This window comes from Cornus florida, unplaced genomic scaffold, assembly GCF_030987335.1.
Source record: "Cornus florida cultivar Cherokee Brave unplaced genomic scaffold, ASM3098733v1 CherokeeBrave_3.0.0_Hap2_Chr04, whole genome shotgun sequence".
NCBI classification, from domain to species: domain Eukaryota; kingdom Viridiplantae; phylum Streptophyta; class Magnoliopsida; order Cornales; family Cornaceae; genus Cornus; species Cornus florida.
This window is the reverse complement of record NW_026775574.1, coordinates 13927574-13944861: the sequence shown is the minus strand read 5'-3', so window position 1 is coordinate 13944861 and position 17288 is coordinate 13927574. Positions and strand designations below refer to the sequence as shown.

General features: G+C 32.6%; 1 long non-coding RNA gene and 1 pseudogene across 1 annotated transcript; one reads left to right on the top strand and one right to left on the bottom strand.

Annotated features, from left to right (window-relative positions):
• Window positions 1-1773: 1773 nt before the first annotated feature.
• Window positions 1774-4386, bottom strand: LOC132302177 (S-adenosyl-L-methionine:benzoic acid/salicylic acid carboxyl methyltransferase 3-like; annotated as a pseudogene).
• A 4062-nt stretch (window positions 4387-8448) lies between these two features.
• On the top strand, window positions 8449-9854 carry LOC132302771 (uncharacterized). The gene is made up of 2 exons (XR_009480919.1): window positions 8449-8844; window positions 9760-9854. It is a non-coding gene; the product is annotated as an uncharacterized LOC132302771 (long non-coding RNA).
• The last annotated feature ends 7434 nt before the right edge of the window (window positions 9855-17288 follow it).

Sequence of the window (17288 nt, the reverse complement as noted above, 5' to 3'; positions counted from 1 at the left end):
TAGATTCATTCTATTTATGTCTTGTTTCTTCTGCTAACTAGTCTTTAATCTTATCAAAACTGACAAATTAGGAACAAAATATATGATATCTACATGTGATGTCAAAGACAATCTAGGTAAGGATTTTGGATACTTCGTCCACTTCGGCAACAAAATCAAGACTAAATTGACAATGAGGTTGTCCTATTCATTGTTCCAATGCCATCCATAAATAAGGTTATGGTATATATTCTCTCGGGTCAGCACTATGTCAATTATATTGATTAAAAAACATACAACAAAAAGCCTGAATTTGCACCAAATTCCAAATTCTCAATTCTCAAACATAACAAACTATATATATTATATATACATTAGAGCATGGAGTTCTTTTTAAATAGTCAATTTGCTCACACCCTTTTACATGGTTGGTGTTCCTGAGTGAGGTTATGTGGTTGGATTCTTGCATTTAGGATGATGTAACTCATGTGTTTGTTTTTATTATCGTTGCTCTTTTTTCTTGTTTAAACTCCTGTCTCTCCTTTCAACATTCAAAGTCGAACCACTGATGAAAACCCCTACCATTGTTTGTCTTTTGATTTAATATGTTTAATTAGGGCACTTATATAAAGTCCGACTCTTGACAACCCAACTCTAGGAGGAAGGCGATTGTGGGATCCGTTATGTGACTTTTCACGTCATTTGAGAGGAGAGGTTGTTGACACATCTTAAATATATAGATGCATTTTGAAAATCGGAAGAATGGAGAGTGCAAAGCAGACAGGATCTACACAAGGTGCAAAAATCCTTCGTATGATGTATTATTTCACGGATTCAGTGTTCCATTGCTCATTGAACATGATTGATTGTATTACTTTGATGTATTTCACGACGGATTGAATGAAAATCTAGAAATTTCCTTTGTTGAGAATTGCCTAGAGAGGCCTCAATGGAATTATGTAAAAATCTTGAGGGTTTAAATGTGTTTGATTGGCCTGTTAGAGGGAAAAATTATAGTTTAGTGGTGCTTGAAAGAGAAGTGGGAAAGAAGGTGTAAATTGACGAAGCCCATTCACGGCCCATGTGCATGGAGAGAGTGTGGCTCACCCAGGGCTGTTTTGGCCCACTTGTGTGGTATTTGGTTGAATCTGATTTTATGGGCCCACAACCTTTCTGACTAGATTTTGACATCCCACTTTGGGATTTCAACATCTAGACGTGTTTTGAAAATTATGAGCTCGAAGAGTTTGCAAAGTGAATAGTATCTATGTAGAGCGTACAACATTCTTCATTTTTTAACATTGTAAAAGGGAAGCTTGGGATCTTAGGCCCAAGAACTGATTAGGCCCATATAGCTAAATACAGCCCCATTGTAACAACTCACAAATCATCGCCTTTGCCATGTCTTTTTTGGGCCTTAGATTTTGGGCCTAGCTCTTCAAAGTTTAACTGCCTTGGTCCAGCCATGTCTAGGTTTGTTCATATCATAAAATTACAACCAAAATGTTGAATCTCAAAATATAGATGCAGGATGGACTTATATATTAAATTTGCATTAGATAATAAAAATACAATCTTTTTTTTTTTTTTTTTTGACAAGACTGGTACATCCATTCGTTCCTACGGAGACTCGAACTCTCGTTATTAGAGGATGAAAACACGAGCAAATTGCAAAGCTACCCACACAAAGCAAATCGTTGCAAAACATTACATTGCCACATTATACATATGACATTACCAGATAAAAGATAGTCTATATTAGGTGAATCTAAGTTGTCCGGCCAAGCTTGATGATCATCCTGTTTTAGTCATGGCAATGACCACATTGACGAACTGGGTTTTCTCCTTGGACATTCGGTTACCTGCGAAAAACCTCATCCATCATGGCTTCGCCGAAGTGGCTGACGAGCAAGGGCTTAGCCACAGCTCTCATGCACTGTGCAACATTGTATGATCCACCATCCTTGAAGCCATTAGACAAGGACAATCCATTTTCATAGGCGTTCCAATCGACTTCGGAGGCTTCCAGGCGGTCGATCGCAAATGATCCTTCTTTTTCAACTGCAATTTTTACTTCTGATGGGGATGGTGTGTACTGAGGAATGTTGAAGGAGTCCATTTTCTCCTCTTTTATCAGCCCCTGCAATCAAAACTTTATTTAGATCAATTTGAAAAGTATAATAATTGCGTAGCGGAAGAGTCGAAAACTTAACCGAACACTTCTAGACACATTAGAAATTATTATACGGTCCGGATTAATCATGTGCGGTCATATAAACAAATGTGTCAGTTTTATGTCAACTTTAACTCAACTTTTATTTATGTGTGAAAACGTTGATATCACATGAGCAGTGAATTAGAAGCCAACAAGGGTCCCCTCCATTGCAGATGTGATGGAGTTCTAAGTGTTTTCATCTCTTCAGTCACTCATTTGAATCTCATGATTAGTTATTGTGTAAAATAATATTAAAAGTTAAATTTTATGACATAATTTCTTATCATGAATTTTAATATTCTTTGAAAAGCCGAAAATGAGTACTAGCTTTTAAGGTTTTTTAAATTTTTTTACCTAATAATAAATTCAAATGCCAAAAGGGTCATAAAAATGGGGCCAAAAGAGTGTACTATTTTATTTTATTTATTTTTGGATCTGTTAGTTTTGTAGGTTTACCAAGTCGGTTGTTAAAATAACTATCTTACAACTCTCTGTCATGTAAAGGGATTTCAATTCACATGTGAACCACTTGGCCCAAACATATGGCCCAAACTCAGACCAACATTATGGTATTCGCCCACCATTTTCAGTGTTGTGTTATGTTGTGTCGTGCGGTTGGGACTTTGATCTTGAGTCACTTCACCTTTCCTAAAATATCCATGCTCCCTAATAATTATTTAGGGTAATTCAGTTGACTAGAAACGCATTCATCCACTTGCCTTTGAGAGGACATAAACTATTGAATCTTTAACTTCAAAAATCAAGCCAATACTGTTAGGCGATAATTATTATTCGAGAGTTTAAAATTGTTAAAAACAAAAATAATAGTAATAATAAAAAATAAATAAATAAAAACTACCTCAGAAACCATTTCTCTAAGAGCCATTGCTAAAAGTTCCCAAATGTAGCAACACTCTTTGCTAGATGGATCTTCACTTTTCCTCCCCAAAATTGTTAAAGCCATACGTCCTCTTCTCACCATTTTCTCGGAACGGCACTTGAGAAACACCGAGAAATCTCTCTGAAACTGCTCATAGTAGGCTTTGATCACTCCCGGTGGGCTACTACTTGCCATGTAAATGTTACCTTTGTTACCATCTATCTCTTCAGGAACCTGATAAATTAATGAACTGAAAATCAGAAAATAGTGGAATATATATATATATATATATATATATATATATATATATATATGTTTGGTTGACTGTTTACGATAACTCTATTAAAACAATTTTGTTTTCAGAAAACTAACCAAACAGATACATAAACTTGCCTGAGATAGCCATTGGAGACTATAAGAAGAATGGACAAAATGCAGACTTTCTGTAGGGAAGAGCCTCCCGTAGAACGAACCGGGGACCGCGGAGACAAAACACGGGCCAAAAGAAGACCCCAATTTTGTTCTGATTTGTTGTTGGAAACTTGGCAATAAGGACTTGAAAATGGTGTCGAAATCATTTCCGGGAAGGTCATTCAAGTTCACGACGAATTCCGGCGATTGATGGCCTAGTTCTTTGCATATCTTGTCCACTGTCTTGATGAGTTCAGAGGCCACAAACAGAGTGTTTGGTCCAGACTCCAGAGGAACAACCCAAGTCTGCTATGCAAAGTCTCTTTGGTAATGTGCTGCATTAGAGATCAATTATGGCTTTCTCTGTTAAGGCTTTGTCATTGCTATTACCATCTTCTGTTAAAGCCAAAAAACACCAAATCAGTATATATATATATATATATATATATATATATATATTACTTACATTCATAATATGACATGGGATGATTGAGTGTATGACTGTATGTATATACATTCTTTTGAGATGAAATGCATGCATGGAAAAGATGGGTATTCGTGTGAGAGTGGACCGAGGTTTCTCAGTAGTGCAGCACAAGTGTAATGCTATCGTAGAGGATCATTTCACACACTACTGTGTGAAATGGTTCTCATCTTTCAAAGCAGTTCAACGCCTGTGTTGTACTACAAGAATCTCAATTTGTGAGTGTAATTTAACCCATTTTTACATATATGTGTGTGTGTGTGTGTGTGTGTGTATATGTATATGTATTCATATGGACTGATAGAATAGACATGTATACCTGAACCAAAGAGTTGTTTGCATAACTTGCGTCTCCAATCCCACCATTCATGTGGAGCACGTCAATCACTTCCATCTCTTTCTTCTCTGCTCTCTCTCTCTAAATATTATCACTCTTTTACTCTGTTTGATACTTTGATACTTGATAGTCTTCTGTGGGGATGTTACCTATTTATAGTTACAATTGTGGTGATGGACGGTGGTTGTGATTATTTTACTCCAAATTATTGCACATAAAAAACAAAAAAACTCTTAATGTCAGTGAGGTGCACAAGCTCCATATGCAAAACTCTTACCTTTTTTTATTTTTGGTTTCACACCAACCAATTTTTATTTTATTTTATTTTTTATTTTGGATACTAAAGAAAACATTGTAAAGCCGAAAGATTCCCCCTCTTTATATCATCTTCCATTTTTTAAAATTTTATTGTAAGGCACCATTAAAAAATTTTAGTTTTCACTTCTTTATCTCGGTCAAACTATATGCTATCATATATTTTTTTTTTACTATCTCTATAATTTAGTAACTTGAAAATTCATTTTTCAATATATATATATATATGGTTGGAGCCTTCCTAGCTCTTTCATCAAGCCTCATGTTTCTTATTCTACTTTTTATGGTTATTTTTTTGTTGCTTAAATGGTTTGTTCAACTGTAGGGGTGCAACTGGAGCACGTTGGAGGCTTAACTCGAAGTATGAATTCTTCAACCCTAACCTAATTCAATCCGACAATCAAACCGAACCCAATCCATTTTTAATTGTTTAAGCTCGGGTTGAATTTAGGCTCGTAAATCGAACTAAAATTTCGGACTAAATTCAAGCTTCCAATTCAAGTTGATATTGTAATAACAAATAATACAACTTTTTCACCGCTAAAATAATTGAAGATAAATGGATGACACAATAAATGGATCAAAAGCTAAAAAGTTCCATATGGCATGTGTTGCAACCAATTAAGTGAACCCACAAAACAATCAATCACATACAACCAACACAAATATATATATATATATATATCAAGTTCATCTAGTTTTGTAATTAAGGATGAGATTCGAGTTGTCCGACACAATTGTTGGAATTTATATGTCCTGGCATAACAAATTCCTATTTGGATTAAAGTGACATATGTTCCTAACATATCTGAAATATTTATGCTTTATACAATTGGTGAATTCAATATATTATGTTTCAATTCATTATAGAATTGATAGTGTCCACTTGATTATAAGAGATATTTATATATGTATGTAATGGCGATCAATACATGAATATAAATAATAATCATAAATAGTTCATAGACGGTAATTATGGATGGACTCAGTATTAACTAAGACTTGAACTGGATCCGTATTAGGTTGAGATATATTACGAGAGCTGTCGTATGCAATTACTCCCTATCACTGTCATGTCATTTAACTCTCAAACATGAGAGAAATATAGACTCTTTTATTAATTAATAATTACTTTGATTTGTTCAGCGGATATTTCGGGATCTATAGATCGGCACTTTGGGTAGTTATGTAATTAATAGTTAAAGGGTTATATTCTCAATATTTGCATCAGTGCTACTTGTATTTATTTTGTATTGATTATGGTTGATCACAAATTAAATTCGAAGGCCTTCGTATGTTTTAGATAAAATGATTTATTATATATTTATTTATTTAAATTATTATTTTTGTCAAACAAATGTTTTATTATGATCAAGTCAGAAATAATCAAAGGTACCAAAATAAATATATTAATTAAGTAGTCAGATTGATGGTTTTATTTATCCGATAACTAATTATGCATAGAGGGGTCAAATTGCAATATTGACTTAGATGTTATTTACTATTTAATTGGAGTGCAATTAATTTTTTTTAGTGGAGTAGAAAATAATTTGAGAATTAATTAAATTGGGTCCATGGTTTAATGGACCAGACCAATTATTAATATATAGTAGCCAAGAAAGTACTAAGCCCAAAGAATTCTCACACATAGCTTAAGTTGATATTGGAGTCCTATTAGAATTGAGATGTGTGAATTAGAGATTGAAAATGATTTATTATTTCCTTTTTCTTATCTTTATGTTGCCTATATATATATGGGTCCATGTATATTTTAGGAGAGACTTTTGTAAGAAAAAAATATATATATATATTTTCTCTCTCTAGTTTTTAGGGTTTGTTTTCTCTTCTAAAGAAGGCTACCACAAGCCTTGACTTTAAGGTCATTCATCGAGATATATTGATGATTCCTAAAGGCATAATCATTACCAAGAAGATGAAAATCCAAGTAGGAGGCATCTAGGAAAGGGATCTACAATAAGTGAGAACATTCACTTTATAGGAGAGATCTAAGGTTTACTCAAACCTGGATGTAAATATTCAATCTATTAATTAAATGATACATTATATTTTATTTTTGCATAAAACTTGTCTCTATGTGATGAATCAAGATCTATGTATGAAAATCCCTCAAAAAGTTTTTAAAACTTGCAAGTTTCCTTACAGTGATATCAAAGCATGGTTTGATTCATTACTAGAGATCATATTTTTATCAAAATCATCATTCATGGATCCAAATTATATATGCATATATATATATATATATATATATATATATATATATATATATATATATATTGATGTATGTTGATGTATGATGTAATATGTTGATATTTATTGATACATGATGATGTATGTATAATTGTGAATGAATGATGATGTATGTTTGGGCAATGAATGAAGCTTATAGGTTAATTGAATGTAATTTTATCTTTGGATGAATGTAATTAAAGTTTTGATTTAACTGTTTGAAAGTTCAATGATGTAATTTAATTTTTTTCATTGTATTTCAAATTGTAAATATTTATTAAAGCCATGTAATCTTCATCAAAGGATGCTATGAAGCTTCAAGAAAGTTTAATTTGGCTTCAGAAATTTTTTGAAATTTTTTAGAATTTTTTTGGAATTTTTTGGGCCAAATTATAATTTCTGAAATTTTTTAATATTATTCTGGATTTTTCGGCGGTTTTCCTGCGACCGGAGAGTTGCCGATGGCGAGGTCAGCGCCGGAGGGGAGGTAGCTGATCCGGTGCGACGCGCTTCACATGCGCGCGCACCACCAGCCTTTAGATCATCATCATACGACTGAAAGGATTTGGTGCTGCAGGGCTTATGGTGCGCTCCATGCGCACCAACCATACGACGCGTAAGGAGCATGCGCCAGGCAAGCCAGTGCCACATGGCGCGTAGCAGCATGTGCCACACGCTGCCAACTACCACAAGCGCGTGCAGGCGCATGTGACACGTGACAGGAGCGTGGGACGCGCGTGGGACCATCTGGGACAGTGTTTTGGCTCCTGCAGGTGCATAGGTCTTAACGGTGGACCTTTATGCTTGTTTTTAATGATTATTTTGTACTGTTTTTGCTCTTTAATGAGTAAATTATTGTCCCAAAGTGGATTTTAATATTATTCTCCATTATTTAAAGATAGTGGGTGTGACAGATTTTTTCTTGTTAGATTTAATTTACTTCATGATTTTTAATTATCATAATTAATTATTTGATTATAATTGAATTTACCCACTTAAAATATTTCATAGGTATTTGATTAATTCATGATTTTATTCTATGGTGATAAGAAAGGAAGTGAGCAAGTGCCGAATTTTGGTGGGGATAATGAAAGGTGGTTTGATGATTTATTGTATAGATATATATATATATATATATATATATATATATATATATATAATATGTGTCTGATGGAAGCAACAAGAAGCTTGCTGCCAGCGAAATAAGCAAAATGGTATATAGTAAGTGGTTGCGGGTCCCATAGAGTACGTTGGATAAAGGAGATGCATCAGCCGAAAGTGGAAGAAGAAAGAAAAGACGAAATTGTGTTAATAGTTTCTTGCGGGTCCCACTGGGATATTTGCTTGGCTAAAATCTATTTTGGCTTTGACTACTCACGTGGCCTTGTATTTGGTGGCTGATTTTGTTATCTGTTAAGTGATATATATTGAATGAAAAGAAAGACTAAAGGAAAAGTAAGGATTGGTGGGCTCACTTAAGAGATATTTAAGGAGCAAAATGGTTTCTTTTTACATTGTATATATATATATATATATATATATACTGTCTGATTTAGAAGACAGGAGGCAGGTGGCGAAAATAAAGAAAAGAAATGGGATTGTTAGCGAAGTGGGAAGAGAGAGAAAAATTGTGATGATGGTTTTATTTTTCAGGTCCCACCAGTTGAACATTTGACCCAATTAATTTTGCACATGGTGATATTATGAAAAGATATTGTGTTTAAAAAAAAATGATATTCGTTTGGCTGTGTCGGTGGAATGAATTTGCATATATATTGAAGTGTGTTGTGCATTGAGCAAACAAGCAAAAACAGTAAGAAAAATATAGAGGAAATTTAGTGTGAGAGAGTGAACCGAGAGTTCGAGAAACAAAGAGAGGGCTGAGACTGGGAAGTGCACAGAGAGGCCCGAGAGTTGCAGATGAGGTCTTGAAGTTTGAGGCTTTGATGATCTAGTGAGGAAAATTCTTTTTCAAGGTAGGGGTGCTCTAATTCATGTGTTCTTTGTCCTCGGTGAATTTTTCCCTCATTAATTTGATACTAGCATGCTTAATTGGTGTAGATCCCTTGAGATGTGATACAAATGTTGTATATGAAATTTTATTATGCAAAATAAGTTTGCCATGTGCTAATTGCTATTTTGTGATGAGATGTATTTAAATGATAAAAATTGTATATGTATATGTTGGATTTATTGTATGAGTGCATGTTGGCAATTTTTTTTTTTTTTTTAATTTTCTATTAAAGCATATTATGTTGTTGTAGTTGATTACGCATGATGGAAGATTGTGATTTTTTTTTTATTGGTTATAGCATGTAACATTCATACACCTAATTGGGGAAAGAAAGGGAAGTTTGTTATAAAAAGTAACGAAATTGATTTTTGGGAAATTGTTTATTTTGAAAAACAAATGGAATTGTTTTGGGAAAGTATTTTTAAAAGTGTTTGCGAAAACCGGACGCCTAGGAGGCGCCTAGTGATCCGTGATGTTAGTGTAGTCTAGAAGGGAATGTAGTTGAGCTAATTAGGCTGGATGCTACGCCTTGGAGGTGCCTTGTGGTTGTGGATAGTTAGTCAATCCTCCTTTCGTGACGCCTCGGAGGTGCCTTGGGTCGGATTACACTAACGGTTTGGTTGTTGAAACAGAATTGTTTCGGAAATAGGGAGTGGCATTTGCATAACATTGCACTTCGTGGCATTGTAGTAAAGCTGTGATCGGTTGACATTTGCAATATACTTTTTATTGTGGTTGGGAATATGTGCTACCCTATGGTATGATCCCGTTCCTTTTTACCTCTTTCTTATATGGATTTCACGGGGTCATAAGAGATATGTCTTAGACACTTCCTATTGAGCTTATGCTCACACCAATATTTTAACATTTTTCTCAGATCATGGGAAGGAAGTGGCGGACGACGCTCCACCACAAGTTTAGATGGGTTAGTAAACTGTTCTGACATCTTTTGTAGCTGTGATTTTTTTTTTTTTATAAACCCTGGGATGACACGTATATCATGTATGGACTTAGGAAAGGACGGTGGTGTCCTTAGTTGACCTCGGGTTCGGGTAAGGACCCGGTTAGCGATTCGGATCCTCGGGTTCGGGTCGTTACAGTGGGAGTTTAATGGGGTGCAATAATTATAACACTTAGTAATTATTTAGATTTTAATGTTAAAAGCTAAATCCATTGGTCATTTCATTTACTTGCTTTATTATGTCATTTATTTATTTATGTGATGTATGAAATGCATGGAATATATAATTATTAATTAATTAGTATTCATGGATTGGATTGATATTTATTTAAATGACTTAATTTATATTAATTAAATTATGAAAAATAATTGGATTTATTACTAATTAATTAGAGTGCACTTAAAGGGAAATGAAATTTTATTTTTTTAAAAAAAAAAGGTATACTTCAAATTAAATATTAGTGAATCATTTAAAATCCAAATATTTTTTAAATTTAATTAGATTAAAATCAAGGTGTTTTGCATGCATCATGTATATGGATAAATGAAAAACCCTAATTATGAATGATTAAAAATTGAGTGGGAGCAGGGATTTTTATACATTACCCCATGGCCTTCGTTATTATAACCATTGTAATTAGATCTTCAAAAATAAGGCCCCACGCATGATTCGAAGAGTCTAAAAATTACAAGAATGATTGTCTCATGAAAATAAAAATATTAAATGTTCATTATAATTAAATCTTTAAAAAGAAGGCCCTACGCATGATTTAAAGAGTCTAGATTATAATGACAAGATATTTAATATTTTATTTTTCGTTGGAACATTAATAACATTATACACTCAATCTAAAATCAATAGTGTTTGCTCCCCAACGGAATAGTCTACATTAAGTGATTTTAGAAAGATTAAACAAAATCAGAAATCATTTCATATATAGAGACAAGACATTATCTTAAGAGATATGAAAATGATGGGATTTGCCCTCCAATAACAATAATGAACTTCGTCAACCGAATAAGTTATTGGCATATTGGTTATCCGATTTTTCATACAGTGGTTAAGAGACTCACATATTATTTTAATGGAAGTGCTCGCCAAATAGCAAATGAATCTTGGCAATAGTAATAATGAACTCCTCCATCAAGATAAGTTATTGACGTATTAATTGTATGATTTATTATGCTACGAAATTGAGGGATCCGCATTAATTAAAAGGGATTGTTTACCAATAGTGATAATGAATTTCTATACTATTGAGATTTAATATACTATGTGGTTGACAAACTTATTTTAATTTTAAATATATATGATAGTATTAATATTCTCCTTGCATATTGTATGAACGCATTTATATTCAGATTTATTATGTCTAATCCATTTTATCTACTTGCTTACATATTCAATGTAATTGGACCTTATTTATACAGTTTGGAAAAGGAATTTAGATATTTTATTCACAATATTAAGGGTACAAAATGTGTTTACTACTCCCATACCTAATTCCATTTTACTTTAAGATATCCGAGAGAACATTAATGCTTGTAATAAGTGACATAAGACAAATGATATGACTCGGTGTAATATTTTAGAGTTTATCTCGAATACGCTCTAAAGTTAATATTTGTATTAATTGCTTTAAGCATCATGTTAAATCTCAATGAGATGTTTTGGTAAGATTAGATAGAACGTATGCCTAAGTACTATATCAGATTTAAATACCATCAAGATAGCCTAAGGATTTCCAGTAAAAGATCAAATTTTGAAAAATGATTGTTTATTATTTAAAAATTTAACTGGAGGTCAATAGTGCTGACTTGAGTGGTAAGTTTCAAGTTGACATGATTATTACTTTGTTACCAAACTTGTTTGACTCTTTTAGAGTGAACTAAATAAGAAACCAGTTTGAGTTTACACTCGCTAATATTCTTATAGAATTGGTAACAGATGAAGGGATAATCAAAAGTATGGGCGTTCCTATCAATCTAACATAGTCTATACCATTTTCTTCAAGGGCCAAGGAAGGGCAAAGGAAAAAAAAAGAGGATGATAATAGGACTAGGTTAGCACAAAACATGGGTATCTAAAAGGTCAAAGGGAATAAGGCATTGTATGTTGAGGGCGAAGGAAACTGTTTCTTTTGCCGCTAACTAAGACACTAAAGGACGAACTGTCAAAGCTACGACGTGCATAGAAAAATGTATATTTAATCATTGAGCCATGTTATGTGGTTGTATCTATTAATTCCTGATGGATAGATTCTGGAGCCACTAAACATGTTTGCAATTCGTTGCAAGGATTTCAGGAATCCAGAAGCCTCGATGATATGGATATATATTTGTCTTTTGACTGGATGCCAAGGTTGTAGTTAAGTCAATGAGAGTATTATATCTGAAATTAGAGAGTATGAGGATATTAGTATTAGAGAACTATCTTTATGCACAGATGTTAGACGCAATCTAATTCTTGTTTCACTTTTGATTTATAAAAACTGTGTTGTTATTTTATAAAACTGGTTTTATAAAATTAATTAGATGTGTGATTGCTTCTGGTGCATTGAAAGATGGTCAATATACTATAACCATAAGCACTTAATATTTGCAGGATGTAGAAACTAATGTTGCATCTTTTAGATTGAATGTTAAGAGAAAATTTGTTATTTCTGACTCATTGTATTTTTAGTGTCTATTTTTGGGTTGTAATCAGTCAAAATGAGATTCAAAGATTGGTCAAAGATGGTTTATTACCTAGTGAGGCAGGGGAGCCTAAACCAAACTAGTGAATCCTGTTTTGAAAGATAGATAACTCTAAGGGCTTAATCAGCTAAATGAAATAGACATAAAGAACAATTGGAGTTGGTACACACAGACACGTGTGGTTTTATGAACATCTAAGCAAGATTATTCATGTTTTGGATAAATTTACTTGATGCAACACAAGTCTTAAACTTTTGGTATATTCCGAAAGTGTCAAGACTGATGTGGAGCACAAATTAGGTAAACTTATCAAAACACTTCGATCTGATCGTGGATATGAGTATTTCTTAGGATAGTACAAAGACTATATGTCAATGAGGGTGTTGTGTACCAGTTTTTTCTCAATTGGCGCTCAATGAATTGAGGTGTCAAATAGGAATAATAGAATTCTACTTAAACATGGTTAGATCTATGATCAGTTATGCTACATTATCTCTTTCATTTTAGAGTTTAGCCTTATCGATACCGATGCACATTATGAACTGCATTCCATCTTAATCTATCTTAAGGATACTTTTTGAGCTGTGTTTTTTACTAAATTTTAGTTTTAATCACATGCACATATGGGGCAGTCTTGCACATGTGTGCTTGATATCTACAAGTAAGTTAAAAGCAGATCATAAGTATGTTTGATTTGATGGCTACTCTAAAAGCACTAGGATATATTATTTTATGATCTCAATGATAAAAGTTGATTGTTTACACTCACTGTTTATCTATAAGAGGATCATATTATGAATCACATACCTAGTAGCATTATGTTAGAGAATATGGTATGAGTACTAAATGTACCACAAATGAACACACTTATTATAGAAATTAAGAATTATATATGACTTCCTTATTGATGCGTCGGCATCATTTAGTAAACAGATTCTTGTATTGTTATATCATGTTTTTTTTAAGTGAGACCTTTCTGAACATCCCTGTTAAACATGGGTTAGACCCAGTATGCTACACGAAAGCGTGAACCGATATGGATACAGATCGTTTTGGCAAGTTGCTATGAAATCAGAGTTGGAATCTATGTATTCTAATAAAATCTGGGATCTTGTAAAACTTTCTAGTAGAGTGATACATATGGAAGACAAGTTAATCTATAAAAGGATATCAGAAAATTTCTTAGTGAATGAACCATATGTGTATAGGGTAATGTCATTATTTTTTTTAATTATATATATATATATTGATGACATCCTACTCATTTATAATGACGTGGAAGTTTTGTCATCAGTAAAAAGGTAGTTGTTCAAATATTTTTAAATGGAGAATTTTCAAGATGTAAGTTATATTCCTAGGATTAAGCTTTTGTAAGATTGGGTTAAAAGGAAAATAAGCTTATCTTAACAAATCCTATATTAATAAAGTTTTGACCAGGTTTGGTATGCAAAACTCAAAGAATGAGTTCTTACTTTATTGACATGGATTGCTCTCTCTAGTAAGTAATTTTCCAAGACTAGGAGAGGAGATTGGGCAAATGAGATTGGAATAATATGCTTCGGCATATGAGAGTCTCATATATGCCATGGTCTATACTAAACAGGACATCCGCTACATTGTAGGGATAATCAGTAGATATCAATCCAATCCCGGACTTGATAACTGGTCTGTTGTGAAAAATATCATTAAATACCTTAGGAGAACCAATGATCTCATACTCATTTATGGATGTGATGATATGGTCCTAGTCAGGTTTGCTGATTCTGATTCTAAATTAGATGTAGATATTATAAGGTCCATGACTTAGTGTATGTACACTCAATGGAAGGGAAATCAATTAGTAGATTATTAAGCAGATTTCAACTGCTGACTCAGACCTGAAGGTGGAACATTGCAGCCTTAAAGGTAGCAAAGGAAGCCTTTTGGTTTGATCTCACTGATTTAGAGATTGTGGAGCATACTAGCCTATCTATCGAGTTATATTGCGATAATAGTGTAGAAGTAGTCCAAACCAATGACCCAAGGTTCCATAGAGGAACAAGTTACGCTGAGAAAAAGTATCATGTCCTACATGATATTGTCTGGCAAGAAAATGTACTTATGGCTAGAACATTACATTGGAAAACAACTTTGTTGATTTATTAACAAAGGTGTCATCGATTGATAGTTTTGATTGTCACCTGGATAACATTGAAGTTAGATGCAATTCGAATTGGCTATGAGGGTAAGTGGGAGTTGTTGTGATTTATATACCCTGGCATAACAAATTCCTATTTGGATTAAAGTGACATATGTTCCTAACATATCTGAAATATTTATATTTTATACAATTGGTGAATTCAATGTATTATGTTTCGATTCATTATGGAATTGATAGTGTCCACTTGATTACAAGAAATATTTATATATGTATGTGATGGTGATCAATACATGAATATAAATAGTTATCATAAATAGTTCATAGTCGGTAATTATGGATGGACTCATTATTAACTAAAACTTGAACTGGATCCGGGTTAAGTTGAGATATATTACGAAAGCTGTCGTATACAATTACTCTCTATCACTGTCATGGCATTTGACTCTCAAGTATGAGAGAAGTATAAACTCTTTTATTAATTAACAATTACTTTCATTTGTTCAGCGTATATTTCGGGATCCATAAATCGGCATGTAATTAATAGTTAGAGAGTTATATTCTTAATATTTGTATCTGTACTACTTGTATTTATTTTGTATTGATTATGGTTGATCACTAATTAAATTCGAAGGCCTTCATATGTTTTACACAAAATGATTTATTATATATTTATTTATTTAAATTATTATTTTTGTCAAACAAATGTTTTATTGTGATCAAGTCAGAAATAATCAAAGGTACCAAAATAAATATATTAATTAAGTAGTCAGATTGATGGCTTTATTTATCCGATAATTAATTATGCATAGAGGGGTCAAAGTACAACATTGACTTAGAGATTATTTATTATTTAATTGGAGTGCAATTAATTTCTTTTAGTGGAGCAAAAATTAATTTATGAATTAATTAAAATGGGTCCATGATTTAATGGACCAAACCAATTTTTAATTTATAATAGCCAAGAAAATAGTAAGCCCAAAGGATTCTCACCCATAGCCCAAGTTGATATTGGAATCCTATTAAAATTGAGATATGTGAATTAAAGATTGAGAATGATTTATTGTTTCATTTTTCTTATCTTTATGTTGCCTATATATACATCGGTCCATGTATATTTTAGGAGAGACTTTTGTAAGAAAAAAAAGAATATATTTTCTCTCTCTAGTTTTTAGGGTTTGCTTTCTCTTCTGAATGAGGCTACCACAAGCCTTGACTCCAAGGTCATTCATCGAGGTATATTGGTGATTTCTAAAGGCATAATCATTACCAGAAAGATAGAGATCCAAGTAGGAGGCATCTAAGAAAGAGATCTACTATAAGTGAGAACATTCATTTTACTCAAACATTGATGTAAATATTCAATCTATTAATTGAAAGATACATCATATTTTATTTTTGCATAAAACTTGTCTCTATGTGATGAATCAAGATCTATGTACGAAAATTTCTCAAAAAGTTTTTAAAACTTGCACGTTTCCTTACAACAATAATTCAAGTTCAACTCGAAATGAAGTTGGGTTATCACTTTTTATTCAAAGCGCAAACCGAATTGATTTATACGCTCTAAGTTTGAAAATTTTGGGGCTGAGCTTAAATTGGTCTGAATTGGGCTCACCCGAATTGCAGCGCCCCTGACAATAATGGCAGTGGTGTCTTTGTTGAAAGTCCAACAAGGTATTTAATTAGACAACACAATAATGAAAGTACAGTCTTTTTCATCCTAGTCCCATTCTACTCTCATAATATGAATAATGCTAAGTGGAGCTCGGCCTTTCATTATATGGATTTTGAGAGGAAGTGTTGGAGGGTTCCCGGTGCACCAAACGACACCGTTTTGATCAAAAATGGATGGTACACATGAGCAATAATGAATTTTTTTAATAATTCTGAGAGATGGAAGTAATAGTTATATTCTATAGGTATATAATTGAAAAAATAATAAGGGTATAATACTTAAAATAAAAATTAGGGCCCCCCGCGTACATTTAGGGCTCATGAATGTTTTTGCTTTTAGTTATCTTCTTGTCTTATATAGATACGATACTGACACATGCGGGACACAGTCCGATATATGTTCTCACACAACTAAAAATATTATGAATTTTAATTATTATTATTATTTTAATTGGACATGAGTCACAGGAGTGGGAAAATGTCCCAGAATCAGCCACATAGTTTTGTAATTAATTTTAAAAATTTAATATTATAGAACATATTATGAGTTGTTAGAAAAATAATATAAATTCTAAAAAAAAACGAAAACATCATCTATTATAGACTAATGATACTTTTTTACCTTCTAAAGTAAAGGGTTAGAAGAGTTATTTTATTTTATTTTTTTTTATTTGTCATGTTGATGTGTCCATACTTCGTTGAATTTTTTTTTTTTTTTGAATTAATAAAAATCAACTTGACCACCAATAGTGTAGCTAGGAAATTTCTTTAGTGGGGGCAATTTTTAATAGTAATAATATATATATATATATATATATATATATATATATATATATATATATAATTTGAACCAAAATAATATATATAAAAATTAAAACATTGATTCATAATATTTCTATTCAGTACATTCACAACTGCCCTCGACGATTTTTCA